Source organism: Mycteria americana, chromosome 2 (assembly GCF_035582795.1).
Source record: "Mycteria americana isolate JAX WOST 10 ecotype Jacksonville Zoo and Gardens chromosome 2, USCA_MyAme_1.0, whole genome shotgun sequence".
In the NCBI taxonomy this organism is placed as follows: Eukaryota; Metazoa; Chordata; class Aves; order Ciconiiformes; family Ciconiidae; genus Mycteria; species Mycteria americana.
This window is the reverse complement of record NC_134366.1, coordinates 105,951,193-105,967,041: the sequence shown is the minus strand read 5'-3', so window position 1 is coordinate 105,967,041 and position 15,849 is coordinate 105,951,193.

Genomic DNA, 15,849 nt, shown 5'->3' with positions numbered 1-15,849 from the left:
AACACATTTTTTTCCTTATACAAGCTAAATCCTCAGTCTAGGCTAGTGATCTAAATAAATAAATACAAGATGAAGATGCTAAGAGCTTTTGTTGGAGACAGGTTCGTGGACAGGATAATGGTTTAAAAATTGTGAGTTTATTCAGTTTGTGTGCTGCTTGTCTCAAACCAGAATGGTCTTCAAGAAATCATACTCCAGAAGGAGCTGGAGAGAGTCCAGTGTGTATCCCACGCTTGTTCTCCTTCTCCCAGGTGGCTTTTTCAAACTGTGACTTACTGAGTGTTCCAAGAGATGTAAGTAGCGGTTGCAATCTTGCTCAATATCTATTGTGAACTCTTCTGCTCAATGCTTGTGAGCAGCTCCCTTTTTATTATTCAATGTAGCCTTTTAGCCCAGTAAATTTGGAGTTGCTATTGCTTGTAGGAAGTCACAGGCTTCTTTTAGACCTCAGGACCTGTCAGACTTTGCCTGGACTTGTCTTAGCCTGCCTGGAGATTTGCAATGGTTTTCGCTCTTGTAATGATCAAGTAACTGTTACCTGTTTTGTTTTAGCTTTTGCTTAACTTTGCACAGTTGCTTTTGTTCTATACACTTTGTAACTAATACACAATAATAACAGATAGTTACTCATGTGGAATGAAGGATCTATTGTCATGGAATAAAATGCAGCACAGAGGAATAAAGACATGGGATGACAGCGGACATCCTGAAAATACGGGGAGAGGGTGACACCAGAGACTCCAGGGTTATAAGCGACTGACCTATGGCCAATTATTACTCATCACAGGAATGTCACCTGGGAGCTGAGTAAAACTTGGTTTAGTCATAACAGAGAAAGCAAAGGACAAGTATCCAATGTATGTAGAACACATACGTATATAAAAAATTTGGATGTAACCCGGACTTTCAGAACAACAAAGAAAGAGCAAGGTGTAGAGCAGGTTAGTAAACACATAAAGTTGCTCTAAGCAGATCCTAATGTCAGGAGGAAGACACCATCAACATCACCACCATACTGCTCCTGGCAAAGGACAAGGGATGCCGATGACTTGCTGCAACACCTTCCCTCCCCAAAACTTTAGCCATTGGCCTTAGGGACCCAGAGGAGCAGAGGGTGAGCCATAGAAAGGGGGAAATACTTGAAAGTTTGTATGTATATCATTTTGACTGTAATATAATCGGAACTATAAATGTTGGCATCATTGTAACTAGACTAATAATATTTATTTCGTTAGACTTTATTTTCATTTTATTTTAGTATTTTAGTGTTTCAGCATTTTAGCATTTTTGTATTTTAGCAGGTTTTGAGTGTGACACTCTCTGGCAATCTATTCTGTAACTTTGGTGCAAAAAGTTGGTAATATAAGAGACACAAATGGAACAGGAAAAACCAGGGTTTGGGTTTATTCCCCAGACCTCTAGCATCTGGACCTTTTTAAAATAATGTGTTGTTCCTGCAAGCTGGAAAAATAGGTGACCATTCATTGGAGAAAAGCCAACAGGCCATTCAAAAACAATTGAAGCTCACTTTTGTGTCAAAAAAGAGCATATAAAGCCGATGGAGGGAGAGGAATGAGGTAGTAATAAGCATTTCTGTTTGCATATTTTGTAAGATTTACAGGATTCTCAGAAACCTACACATCCCCAGAGCGGATGGACCCTACCTTCTGCAGTGGAAGACAAACATTCATTATTGTCATAAGACAGCTGAGCTTCCTTTTTGTTGCATAAATGGTTTCTTGACAGGCCAAAAAATGGTGCTTAGCTTTTTTTCAGCTGAAGCTCTACTGTTTTTTTTTCTCTCCTTCTCTGCTAAGGTTATTTCCTTAATGACTCTTGTTATGTTTTTTTTCCTCTTTTTTTTCTTCAAAGTTCCTGGAAATTTTTAATATTTTTCTTACAATTTCATACCCAGAAATGCAGGCAATATTCCAAGTAAGGCTGCATTACAGCTGTAAAAGGATAGCTGTTTATTACTTCTCTGCTTTCAGAAATGAAATCTCTGTGTGGGCAGTTGAAGATTGTTTTGTTATTTTTTGTAGCTAACACACTGTAAGATCGTGTCTAATTTGCTGAAGACTCTCACACCCATATTACTTTCCAGAGAGCTTTCTTCTTTTGGATTTTTCAGATAATGGAATCAGAATGTAATTATTTTATTTTCCAGACTTTGTAATATTTGCCTTCCTCTTTTTTCATTCCATTTTTCTTTCCTCGTGATGAAAATTCTTTGTCAAACCTCAAGTGGTTAAGGTAACTTTTTTATATTGGGATTATAATGTATGGCTTTTGTTACTGGTGGTAACTTGTTACCACTACTGGTTTTATAATCATTATATCTTCTTGGGTGCTATTCATATTGTGTCAAATGTATAAAGTCTAAGGACCTTCTGAAAAGGCATCAGGTATGCCAAGACTTTTTATAACAAAGATCTTGTAGGCTATGGGAAGTTGGCTGAAGTCAGAATGGCTGCATCAGAAAATAATTTGGTAAAATTTTCCCCTTTATAAGTAGAGAAACACAAGATATTCATTCTAGCATCTATAAGACTATCATCATTTGTTGCTATTACTTCTTAAATCACACAGTGGAAATCAACAGCTGCAGGTCTATCTGTTCTATTTGTCTTTTTTCACTTTCATATACATTGTATGTATGTTCCCTAAAAAACTGATTAGACTAACGTGAAGAAGTGCTTGTAAATTACTTTTTCCTGTTGAAATTGTGGCCAATACCACCACTGCAATTGATGGGACAGCAAAACAAATGTAGGACTGCTTATGCCTGGAAAACTTAAATAGATTATTAAAGGGAATGTGAATTTCACTTTATTTCTCAATAATATGCTTGTGATTATGCTTTCCATCAAGCAAAAAGTAGCCCGCAAAGACCTAAATCACAATAAACTAAGAACCATTTCCCTGACCTTCACATCTGACTTTCAATCCATATCTTCCATTTAAATAGGAAAATAGCAACCTGGTCTAACTAAGATAAAGCCTACACTGTAGCTGATTCCTGGAATAGAAAGAAGACAACTATGGTGTTTGCCACAGGCATATGAAATAGATAAAAGAAAGATAAAAGCTTTAAAAAAAAGTGGACAATAATGAATATATGGGAATGGAGAAAAGAAAGGGTTTGGTTTTTTCCCCCCAAAGTAAAAGGGAAAAAAACTTTTTCAAGAAGAAGAAAACAGTTTTCCCTGAGAAGCAGAAATCTGGTATGCTTCTTCAATCTTAATAAAGCATTTAGGCAGAGGGAGCTCTCTGACACTTGAAGGGAGCAGAGACTGAAATGTTTTATCTCTGACATAGAGTCCTACAGTAGTGAGTTTTTATATTTAATGGGATGCAGGGTCATCTCCCGTGGGCTATTTAGTGGACCTTTGTAGCTTCAAAATGTGATTCTTCCCTCAGAAGGGCCTAAAGCTGATTATTAACCATGATTCATAAATTCTTCAGAAGACGATCAAGTTAGGTTTATGAATTCAGGCTAGGACAGAATGCAGCCGCCTCTTTTCTGCCTGTAAATATCAAGAAGGACTGTGACTTACAGAAAAATAACCTTTTTAAGTCTATTTTGCTTCCTCCTTGTCCTTTTCCAACAATGAAACAGCTGTTTACATGAATTTTTGGTGCTTGTAAAGAGAAGAAAAGTGAAAACAATGAAAAAAGACATGTATTCCAATTTCTCATTAGAATGGCACATCTGGTGAGTCAGTTTTCAAAAATAGTTGTGGATTTTAAAGGGAGGACACAAAATAGTGGAAAGGTTGGGAACTGTTTGCTGCATGAAATCTGTTCTGATCCGGCAGTAAACCAAACACTTCATGATACTGTACTAAGTATACGACACTCTACAAATACATGGAGGGACCCTAATATAGAAATCCTCTAAAGATCGTTACCACACTGAAGGGACACTTTGCCCAGGGCATGTGGTTGTTCTTTTTCTCTAGGGTAGAGCTACAGGTTTGTAGGCCAAATACTCTAAATAAATAAAGCCTGGACAGATTGTATTGACTTCTGCAGATTTTCTGCTATTTTTACTTTTCCAAAGGCAGTAATTATGAAGCAGGAATATCAAAGTCCTACTTATTTCACCACAGATTTCATGATATTACAAACTACAGATATGGCTGCAATGCATAGAGACACAAATGCCATCAGGACCTATAGCACTGCTTCTAGTCTATTCTCGCAAAAGCCTTTTGTTATATGTAACTTAGTAGAAGTCTTCTTGTTAATATTTAAGATGGTTGGCTTGTTTTAAGTGTTTGGTTCTATGCTTATGTGATCTTTGATCATCCTTTGGTTGAAATCAGCTAGAGTACTCATATTAACTTCATATATGACAGTAGTTCCATTTACAGTGTTCTTTATGTTTAAAGTTGAATTAAGATTATCACCTTTGTACCAGAAAAATAACTACTTCTGTCCAGTAAAATAAGGTCTGAGGGTATATCACAGGTCCTGTTCTCTAAATAACTCATATGATGATTTTTCTTCTAAACTGCTGATATTAGTATCTAAGGTAGCTACTTGAATAAGACAATTCCATTTCCCCATATAACATGAAGTGGTGGTTTCCTGTTCAATTCTTTTTTATTTGGAAGGAATTTTATATTTATTTGTTCAAATGTGTGAAGGAAGGGAGGGAGGGAAGGAGGGAGGGACATTTTCTTTTGTCAGACAGCTTTTTCTTGGTGGTTTTCTATTTCAATGACTTCTTTGATACATTTGTTTTTATTAAAAATTTATTTATGGTTCAGTTAACAACAAGTTACTTCATCTACAAAATATTCAGTTTATAAAAATTACAGTCAGTTTGTGGAAATACTTTACAAGCAAGTATAAGGTATGCATTTGTAGAACATGCATATATACACATGTGTATATATATATATATATGTGCCCACTTATGATTGTAGATGGGCTGATTCAAGAGGCATATGTTATCTAAATTTTTAAGGTAATTCTATTCAATACTTTTTTACTGAAATCTGTTCTCAGAACAATTTGTAAAACAATTTCACCATCATATTAGGAGATACAGTCATATTTTTGTGGAAATATTTTATGCCTCTAATGTTACCTTAGTAAATTGTGTTTTACCATGCATAAATCTCTCTTTGTACTAGGAGGTAGAAGGTCAGCAGCTTTTACAATAATTTGCCCTTCCCTCTTTTCCTTAAGTCTGTATAAGAAGTGGTCCACAAAGTGCAGGATCCAGCAGGGAAGACACAATAAATTCAAATGAAGGTATTGATTCATGAGCGATGACATGAGGGATGGTAGCAGCTGCCCAGCCTTGCCTTCTCCAAATGGTTGCCCAGGTCTCCAGGAGTAATGAATGAACTGCAAACAGCCCCCTGAGATGAAGGTTTGAAGTTTGAGGTATTAAAGTAACCACTGCCAAATTCAGGTTACTTTGGTTTGGTTTGGGTTTTTTTTTCACCCTAACAGCCTAAACAAAGCAAACCAAAAAACTAAAGGCACTCAAAAGCAATGCATGTTAATCAGAGATTTATCAGTGCGAGGCTGGCAATCTCTGGCAGAGGGATGAAAAGGCAAATGTGGCAACTACTTAATTCATCTCCCTGCTATGTGCTTAAACTCCAAAGCCTTGGACTCAAGCATGTTTTGTCCTGTCCTGGCTTTGTGGAACGTAGGGGAGAATGATAACATAACTGGCATTATATTATGTTAACTCATTTCAAGAGGATCCCCAAACAGAATGAATCTCATTGACTTTGATACACAGGTGGAGTTTACCTGGAAACAGGGAGTGTTTTGTCTTCATGATGGAACTGCATGATTTCTTGCTGTTTGTGCTTTGGGCTCACAGGCCTGTCCATGAGGTGCAGATCTCATTGCCTCCAAAACATTTCCACCCTTTTACCTCTTTGTTCTCTGCTATCTAGCAACCTTATTTATTGCTTCTTACCTGGGCATAATCTATTTTGTCCCTTGAAGGTACACTTAGAAGAAACACATCTTCTTAACTGACAATTACACCCCTGGAATGATTTCTTTTGAATGCTTATAATACTATAAATCCATGGAGAATCAACACCGAAGAGGTTAAATATTTCTTCACAGAAATATTAGCTGGTGAAAACCATCAGACTTTGATTCATGTAATTTATTATAGTCTCACATTGTCCTTCCTGTCTCGATAGCAAAGCTGCCAGTTAAGATCACACTGGAAGATTGCTGCAGTTTTTGCTGTTATTACTTGATATTAAATTTGCATTTTGTTATTATTATTATTTGCTATTAAACTAAAACACTACTAAGCAGTATGTTCGAGCGTGTCTCCACCCTTGTGCTGTCCCACACTTCATTTGTCTTTCCTCTGCATAACTGTTTAAACAGATACGTAGCGTGATTTTCAAAGGGGATCAAGGGAAGCTACAGGATGGAATTGGGCAGCTACGTTTTGGTTGTCCAAAATTAATGTTATTGATGAAGTGGAAGATGTCCGGAGTTCGTCATTTCAGTGTACCATTTATTAAAGCTCAGTAGAACTAACCTGACAAGATTTTTTGAAATCAGTTATCTATATCTACTTTTTCCACTAATGTCCTTTTCTCTTCAGCTTCTTTAAAATCAGCCTGCTGATAGCTGTCTTAGAATTATTCTTGTGTAATCTAACTAAATTAATACCAAAGTTGCCATTCTCATTGAGTACAGGTGTGGATTAAGGACATTGTGCTTAATGTGACTCTTGTTTTTAACGGGACTCCACAGAGGAAGGGTAAGGATTTTTTTAAAACTTAGAGAAAGGAGCCTGGTATCTACAATGAGCCTAGGTAAAAATGTGCTCCAGCTGTAGCTTTAATAGCTAGAAAGGGAGGTACATCATCAGCTTCAGAGCATCCCATGCCACTCAAGAGCCTTTCTCTTCTGATTTCATTTCCCTAATCTTTTTCACCATTTTGATAAACAGATCTGTTCCTGCCTCTGTGCCCGTGCCCCTTTCTCCACCTTATGGCAATTTTTTTCCTGTTTGATCCCTGTAATTTTTCAACCTTGCACATTCACACTTTTTAGGACTTCCTGTGAAACTGCTGTTTTGTCCTTTCTTTCATGTACACTCTCCTCTGTCCAAACACTTCTGCTACTGTTAATGCCTTAGATCTCTCATCTCGTTGCTCGTGATCCCTGATGCTGCTATGAACTCCCACTAGTTACTTCAGCCAGCAAAGCCCGCACTTAACAACTTCTTCACAAGCTCCTACACTGGCAAAATTTAGAAAGTGTAGATACATGTTGCACTTACCGAAGATCTGTTCAAATGACGACTAAAACACTGTTCTAGGGTCAACTCTCCCCCAAAAAATTAAATCTGAGAAAGCAAGCAGATGCAATTATGATAATTCCAGTTTCAGGAGAACCTGGGTAAAAAAATACTCCCCATCACTGACAAGGACAGGAATCACACACTAGATTGTGTGGTTATCAGAATTCATTGGACTTCTTTCTCCTCATTCTGTGCTGGTACTTACACAATATTGCTATACTTTTCATCATTCTATCTTCAGGAAAAGTAAAAAGCACTGAGAAAACACACTTTTCTTCCTGGGTGCATTGAGGCTGGCAATGGACTTTTGAAGAAACTAAGCTGTATACTGTGAAAATGTCTTGCTGAATCATAGATATGGGAAACATCATAATGTGATGGAAGAATTCCACTTGCATTCTGAATGCCAGAACAGTTATCAATCATAATTGCCTATCTTTCTCCATAGACACTGGGAAAAATAATGCATGGCAGGGGAGGACAAATGTAGTGTCTCTGTCCCACTAAATAATACTGAGCCATGTTTGAGAGTGACAATGAAAAAAGAGAACACAGAAAAAGGTTCTACTAATCCATCACAGTTTCTCTGAATCATTGAGATTTCTTGAGTATCTATCAAAATTCTCCCCAAAAGTCCCATTGCATCTCACATCCCAGAAACAGGCCATGGCTCCGAAATAAAACAGCACTCTTGTCGTAGTTCCATTCTAGAGCATCAAATTACATTCTCAATCTATTCATTTATGGTGGAGTTCTTGGAAAGTAATAGCAAGTCAAATCTGTGATTACATCTGACAATCAGTTTGGGGAACCATCTGAGCAAAATTTAAGTAACTTGAAGGCAACCTGTTCCAAAAGTTGTGTTAGGATGTTGCTGAAATGCAGCACGTAGACTGACGTATTTGGGTACTGCTTGGGTAGAAAGGATATTCTATATGAAATACAAGTTAAATTTCAGCACAAGAACATGTTGTTTTTCAAATTTAATGTATTTTGGTGTTGGTGAGACATTTTCATCCTTAGTGCCAGTAGACATAAATACAAATATATAAAAATTCTTGCCTGATTATTAGAAGGTGTGTGCTCTCTCTGAAGGAATGTGAGTCTACAAACAACAACTAGGAAAACTAGTTTTGCTACAGTTTCAATTATCTTGTCTCTCTTTTGCAAGACATTGGTTTGAGAGGAAGACTGTGTCCTAGAGCAAAGGTATATGATACAACGGTTAGCTAAACTGCTTATCACATGTGTTTCTAAATTCTAAAATAAAATGTTATCATGAAGATTTTCTTGGGAATCCCATGGCAACGGCTTAAAATCTGGGTAAAAAACTGTGGATTAATATCATAAGTAGAAAATATCAGGTGTCGATTTGGGAAAGCCTAGTACTAAAAGAAAATTAACACAAGTTAGTCTTTTAGGCACATTTGACAAGCAAGACAAACATGACAAGCAAATAAATTTGTTTATTGGTTAGCCTGCATAAAATTCTGAATATTGAATTCAGAACAGTTTTGATGTGGTCTCTCTCTGAGTGATCTAAGTTTCATTAAGAAGAGGGAATCCTGCTTTACGAACAGTTGCAAAATAATTTAGCTTTTCAAAATAATCACAGAAATTATCTTTAAAAAGTTGTTTCTGTAGCTCCTACTCATTTAATTTGATTAGTAAATAGGTTTCCATATAAAGTATCTAATATATTAAAATTTTTGAAAAGCTGATGTTCCTGAAAAGTAGAAAATTAATTAAAAAGTTTACAAATGTCAGCAAAGACATTTGATAGACTTCTATTTTAAAATAATTTGGGTTTGGAGTTTTTTTTGTTTAGTATTTTGCAAAATTCCTAAGATATATACCTGCATTCCCTCTAGGTCACTCAATCTCAAATTGATCTTAATGATATATTCTAGCAAATGGGTAATCATAGAGATATGAAGAGGACTAAGCATATACTTTGAAACACTTTGTTTTAAAAAGTAAACAGTAATATTGTTCTTTTAAAAGACTGCTTTTTCAGACAATTAATGATAATAATGTATACAAGTTCTTCATAGGTTTTAACATGGAAAAATAGAAAATGTTATATATACAAATTAATACTGTGAGAGAAATCATAGATTTAGAATTAAAGTTAAACATTTAATAACACCTTTGTTTTTGTAGGCTGTCCTTATCAGGATGTAAGTATCCCAGCTAGGCCCTGATCCTGCAAAAAGCAAACTTACGTTATGCAAGTGGACTTGCAAACTGTAAACCTAGACTGTAATACTAAAATCTTGCTACCTATTTTGCAAGGTTTTGACCCCAAATGGCAGAACCTTGCCAGAACTTCCTTCTTTAAATAGATTTGTGAGAATGTCTGATTTTTCTTCCTACAAATTTAAGCTTGCAGATCTGGGGAAGAGAAAAAAAGCTATTCTGGTCTAGACTGAACCACAGCCAAAGGATAGGCTTGGATCCAAGCATTTGGATCTGAACCTCAGCTGTATGTATTGGCGGGTGCGTGTGTGTGTATGTGTGTATGTATGTATTTATATTTATACATTGCAGGAGTCCAGATGTGTGATTTAATCTCTTCATCTTCATGCATTGTATGACTTTATTTGCAGTCCACAAGTCATCTGAATGATGAGCTGAGAATTTATTTAGATATTAAAATAAATTCTAAGCCTCAGTGATTTTTTCTGCATCTACTGAAAATATGTGAAAGCCACAGTGGCTGATACTTATACAGAATTTAAACATACAAAGCGTGAAATGCTACTAGTTTGTGATGCAAATTTGATCTATAAAATGCTTATTTTTTTTCCATTATTGCTAAATCTATGCTACATTTTATGAACCACAAACAAAAAATGAAAAGGTAAATGCCTGGAATATTTTTTGAAGTACAGTGCAATTTGTTTTTAATGTGAAGCAAAGAGAAGTGATAGGAGGAAAGATTTTTTGTTGTTGTTTCCTCAAAAGTAAAAATAATGAACTTTATAGAGTTTCTATTGTTTAGCTTACATTCTTCTGAGCACTTCAAGCTTCATGATTTCATAAATGGAGATAGTAAAAGTCAGTCATGTTTTGATCCTTATATTTATAAACTTTGATCCATAGCTAAAATTCTAAAACGATGGAGTGCTATCTCTTCCCCCCTTCTTTTAACACTGAATGCAAATTGACCCACTGTACATTTTAAGATCAAGCTTGGAGCTCAATTTAAATTCTAGCACGTTCAAACTTCTTAAAAATATAAGTTCCATTCAAATGGGAGGTTTTTTCACTGCACACAGAGCTCTAATCAAAAGTAGAGCTGTATAGAATGCTTTAAATTTAATCCAAATCTCGGTGAATTTCATGAATCTGACTATTCAAGCTTTACATGACTGGGCTCATAAATGTTATTTCTGCTTTTATGCATGATAGGTTGCGGATTGCTGCTGCTTCTGGGCTTCACAACAAATGCCACAAACCAGAGTTCGTCTCTGCCTTCATGCATTTTTCATAACTCCAGCTAAAAAGTAAAACTGTACTGATTGATAATAGCTAATGAATGTGTAAACTGTTTGTGAATGTTTTCCACAGGTTACTAGTTTGGGTCACAAGCAGTTGAACTGGATAACTGATTATCCATAAAGATCACATTAGTGTATTAAAGAAGAACATGTCAAATACCCAGGTGACAGAAAAAAAGCCCCAAAAGACCCAAAACAAACAAACCAACCAACCAAACAAACTAAAACAGAAAAAAAAGATAAAAAGATATTCATTATTTTGCTGATTCGTGGTATCCCTGCACACTCTAAGAAACAGGATTTTACATTTTTTACTCCTAATTTGTAAATATTCCCTGGGGTTTCTTATTCTAAGGGTAAAAATATAGTGGAGTGTCTATTCTAAATGCATTTCATACTGGAGAAATTGGCACTGTAGGCTGAATTATACCTTTTTTCCCCAATCTTTTCTTGTAACAATGCCAAAGTTCTTCACTTTCAGAAAATGTGTGGAGTTCATTTTATGAAAACACACAAATTTGGTCTGAATTATGTTATCATACATTCCTACAGATAATTCCTTTGTCTAGTTGCCTTTGTACAACAAATACAGGGACTACAATATCCTTTTCCTCCTGCTGGTATTTAATGACTTAATTTCTCACCATAGCAGGTTAAATGTTTTCTCCTTCATGACAGGAATGAAGTTTCTTATTTCACAGATGATACTGTTTGGAAGCAAGTATCCGTGGTAAGATTTTAGATTAACAGTTACATTTGTAGTAGGAGAATATCTGAAAGAATAGGGTACTAGAATAGGTGTCAGATGTATTCTCGAGAAATATGGACATACTTTTTGAGAAATGGCTAACCAAAATTAACATGCAAATCTGCACCAAATAGAGCAGTTTAAGCTTCTTCACAAGCAATCATTTCAGGCTGCATGCAAACTCAGGAGAACATCACAGCATCACTTATTGTTGGAATTACACAATTAAGGAGCTTATTGTTGGATTCCTAAAGTTAGGCATTGCAAATAGAACACACTGTTCTTATTTTCCAGCCTTCCATGACAACTTCAGTATTTAGAAATGGGGTCAGAGAGTCAGATGGGGGAAAGACAGTGATTTACTCCATTTGAACCATAATAGTTTAGAAAATGAAATTGTGATTATACAGGAACATCCACAACTGCAACAGATTATTGAACTGCAGAAGCTGTTCTATAAGCTGCAGAAATCACAGCCTCTCTCATGATATCTGATTGGTGTAGAGCTAGCTGGAGTCCACAACTTCACACTATGATCTTGCCTCTTATTTCAGGTTAGGAATGCTGTATAGGATGAGATCATACAGAGAGTGATGAAGCTTATCACTATATTACAGCCCCAAAAACCAATATGAATGAGAAGGCAAGTAATTGCCTATTTACCTGACACCAATGAATTAACAAAGATTGGTGACTTACAAAGGAAGGTTTTCATTTTAGGTTGTTCATCCCATGCCTCATTTGAGTGCTCTTCTCAGTGATGCTAGAACTGTCTTTTTGCTAATGTATGTACCTGGATAATTATGTGAGATTCCTCCTTTTCTTCCCTGTGGCATGAGAGACTGGAAGAACTTACTTGATTTGGGGACAACTATCACTCAGTCTTTTGCAGAGGTCTGAAGGAAAAGGTCATGGAAGCAAAAGAAAATTTTACTACTACCAGAAAAATTATGAGGGAGGAACAAGCTTGTTCTCCTGTCACTGTGAAAAAAACTTTTGCTGAATATCCAATAAATGACTGAATTTCCCAACCTGAAATTTCCTCAAACACTTTATAGAAATATGGGCGCACTTTTATGCCACTTGGGAATATCTCAGGTCAATGCTTGTCGAGATGCATAAATTGTTGTAATTAAAATATTACAACTGTTTTAGAATGATATTCCATTGACAACTAGACATATGATACAAGTAGACTTGTAGCAAGTAACTTGGTGCAAAAGAAGTGTGTCAATAGAGTAAAGGAATTGGTGATGAGGTGCTTGTATCTCCCTTATATCTGATTTTGAGTGGGTTGTTTTTGAACAAATTTAGTCTCTGCTATACATATAGTTTACAACTTTTTGAAAGAATAGCTATAAGTTTGTACCATGGGTCTGCAGGTGGAGCAGCCCATGCATTGGTTCTGAATTTAATTAAATAAATCAAATGTTATGCCAAGCACTTGGCATGATTTTGGAGTGAAGCTTCTGGTTTTGTTTTCAAAAGAAATCTGGTTTGCACATACTAAAATTGGCCAAAAACTGACTCGATAGGTGATTAGCAGAAAAAATTCAGGAAATTCACTTCCAAATCATATTCCTGCTTCAACCCAAAATCTCAAATGCCAGCACAGCTTTGGAATCAAACAGAAACTTAGTGCTATTTATATAGTATAGCTCTGAAACACATGTGAGAAGTTGCAGTTTGTATGAAAATTTGACCATGTGGCTTGAACTGTATTAACCTAGCCTTAGGGGAATGCCTTACAATATTTGAAGCACGTATCATTAAAATAAGAAACACTTTGCTTCCATAGTTTGATGCTTTTCCTCCAAAATGAACATGAGTTGATGAGAAGAAAGATACAATTCATTTTTTGTTCATTAATAGGCTTCGACTCTGTGAACCTGTGAACTCCTGCACCTCCAACATTACAATTATGAATTATCTAGAATGATTTGGATCAGTTGGAGATTCATAGCCAGGGAGTATGAAGGGACTTCTGGAGCAACTGAAATTTTGGCTGTGTAATTGAAACAAAAATCCATGTTTCCTGAGGTTCATCCGTCTTTCACTTTGAGAAGATTATGAGTTTTAGTGTTTTGAATTTGTGTTAAATCTACTCAAGACAGGCTTCTAAATGTTTCTGGAAGGCTTTTAACCTCTAATCTTTCAACTTCTTGAAGTAATTTAGGCAGAATTGTTGGATGTCTAGAGCCTGTGGAGGACAACTAATGGAACAGGTATTTTATGCCTAAAATGTCTGGATTTAAATTTAGAAAGAATTTAGCAAGCTGGTCTATCTTGATCATATCACATGGAATTTTGAGGTGGAGTGCTGAAAACTGTGTGAGAAATAACTGGCTGAAGAAAGATATGACTTACTAATTTTCACTTAAATCCTACTATTTCTCTCATATTAATTTGTAATATTTGTGTTTGAGTATACGCTGAATTTAGCTGATGTGTTTTTTTCATTCCTTTTCCAATTTACATGCATCAATGAACTTCTTTTGAAATTATAATATGAATCTTCTTGCTATACTAATTAATGTTAATTAATTGATGTTAACGGACAAAAGCAGCTTTCAGATCCTTTTGGAAATACTGACTTTCCCTTAAAGTAGAATATCTAGTGAGAATTTGTGTTAATGACGTAATGGTAAAACTGGCCTGTTTAGTCAGTTGATATCCTTTTTGATGGGCTGGACTTATGTGGAAAACACAGATTTGCTCTTTATTCACTAACAGATTAGTAAAATCACTACTGAATTGCTACTTGACTCTCCTCCGGAGCTTTCCATTACCTCTTGCAAGCACATTAGTAAAAGTTGAAAAAGAGCTACTAAATAAAAATGACTATAACTAGCGCAATCCATAAGGATTATGGACTGGGAGAGAGAACAAAGAATAGAATGATTTGTACACAGAAAGTCGTGTATCTCAGAAAGGGCTGGAGATTCACACCATTGAAAAGAAGAGGTAGGTTTGTCCCCTTGTTAAATGCAAGCAATAGGTTCATTGATAAAAACTAAAGAGCAGAGTTCTGTGCTGTCTGCCAGAAGCAAAGCTTTATCCCTATGTCTAAGAGCAATCCTGATGAAAGCAAGCAAAAATCTTCTGACTGGTGGGTCAAGCAGCACTGCAGACATCACAGATCAAGAACAGCTGTGCCAACTTTGAGAAGATTCTTAAACAAATGGTATATCACATGGTCTTTGAAAACTTAATAAAGGTTAAGAATTGTTTTTAATAAACAACACTTCATGGAAACTTTTGGAATGCTTTGAGATGCATTCCTGGCAAAATAACTTATCTGGCTGAAGTAGGCTACAGTACTTGGGATGAGAATCTCTGAACAGAGATTGAATCTTCTATCAATTATCTATTTAAATTAAGACATGGGCAGAATATGAGGCAAAATAATTTCCATTTCTACAGAAGAATTTGGATCACACAAAGACAAATATAATAACTGAAATACCACTGTTGTTACAGGCCAGTAAAGGATAGATTGATGGTCAGAAGAAATAATACTACTGATGAGAGCAGTAGTCAGGAAAATGAAAAAGTTGATGCTAAGTGGCCTAATGATTATTGATGGAGGATGTCAAACTATCGCTGTGAAAGTGTGTGGAAATAAATGTCAAGTATGTTGAGTTTTTTCCACATACGACATGGAAGCTGACCATATAACTGAACATCTCTAGTTTTATGAGATTATTTGTAGTCCTAGAACTGACTATTGGCTCTTGACTGTCCTTGGCTTAGATCCTGTGAACATGCTTTAAATATGCATTGGCATGACCATAGAACCACAAAATAATTCAAGTTGGAAGGAACCTCAAGAGGTAATCTAGTCCAACTTCCTGCTCAGCAGGAGGGTCAGCAGAGTCAGCAATGAGATCAGACCAGCTTGTTCAGGACTGCATCCAGTTGCGTCTCCAAGGCTGCAGATTGCACATCCTCCCTGTTCCCCTGTTTGACTATCCTTACAATGGAAAAGTTTTTCCTTATATCCAGTTGGAATCTCTCATTTTTCAATTTAAGTCCCTTGGTAATCAACAAAAGAATTTAACACAGCAAGCTGAAAAAAAAAAAAAGATATAAAAAAAGGAGAGCATAGGTCAAAACTACAGTCTGGAAAATCATGGAAGAAGCCTTTTTGGAACACATTTCTGGGCATACAAAGGAGAGAAAGATGACTGGGAATAGTCACCATGGATTTATCAAGGATAAATCATGCCTGATCAGCCTGACTGCCTTCTATCATAAAACGTCTGATTTGTGGACAAAGAGAACACTGG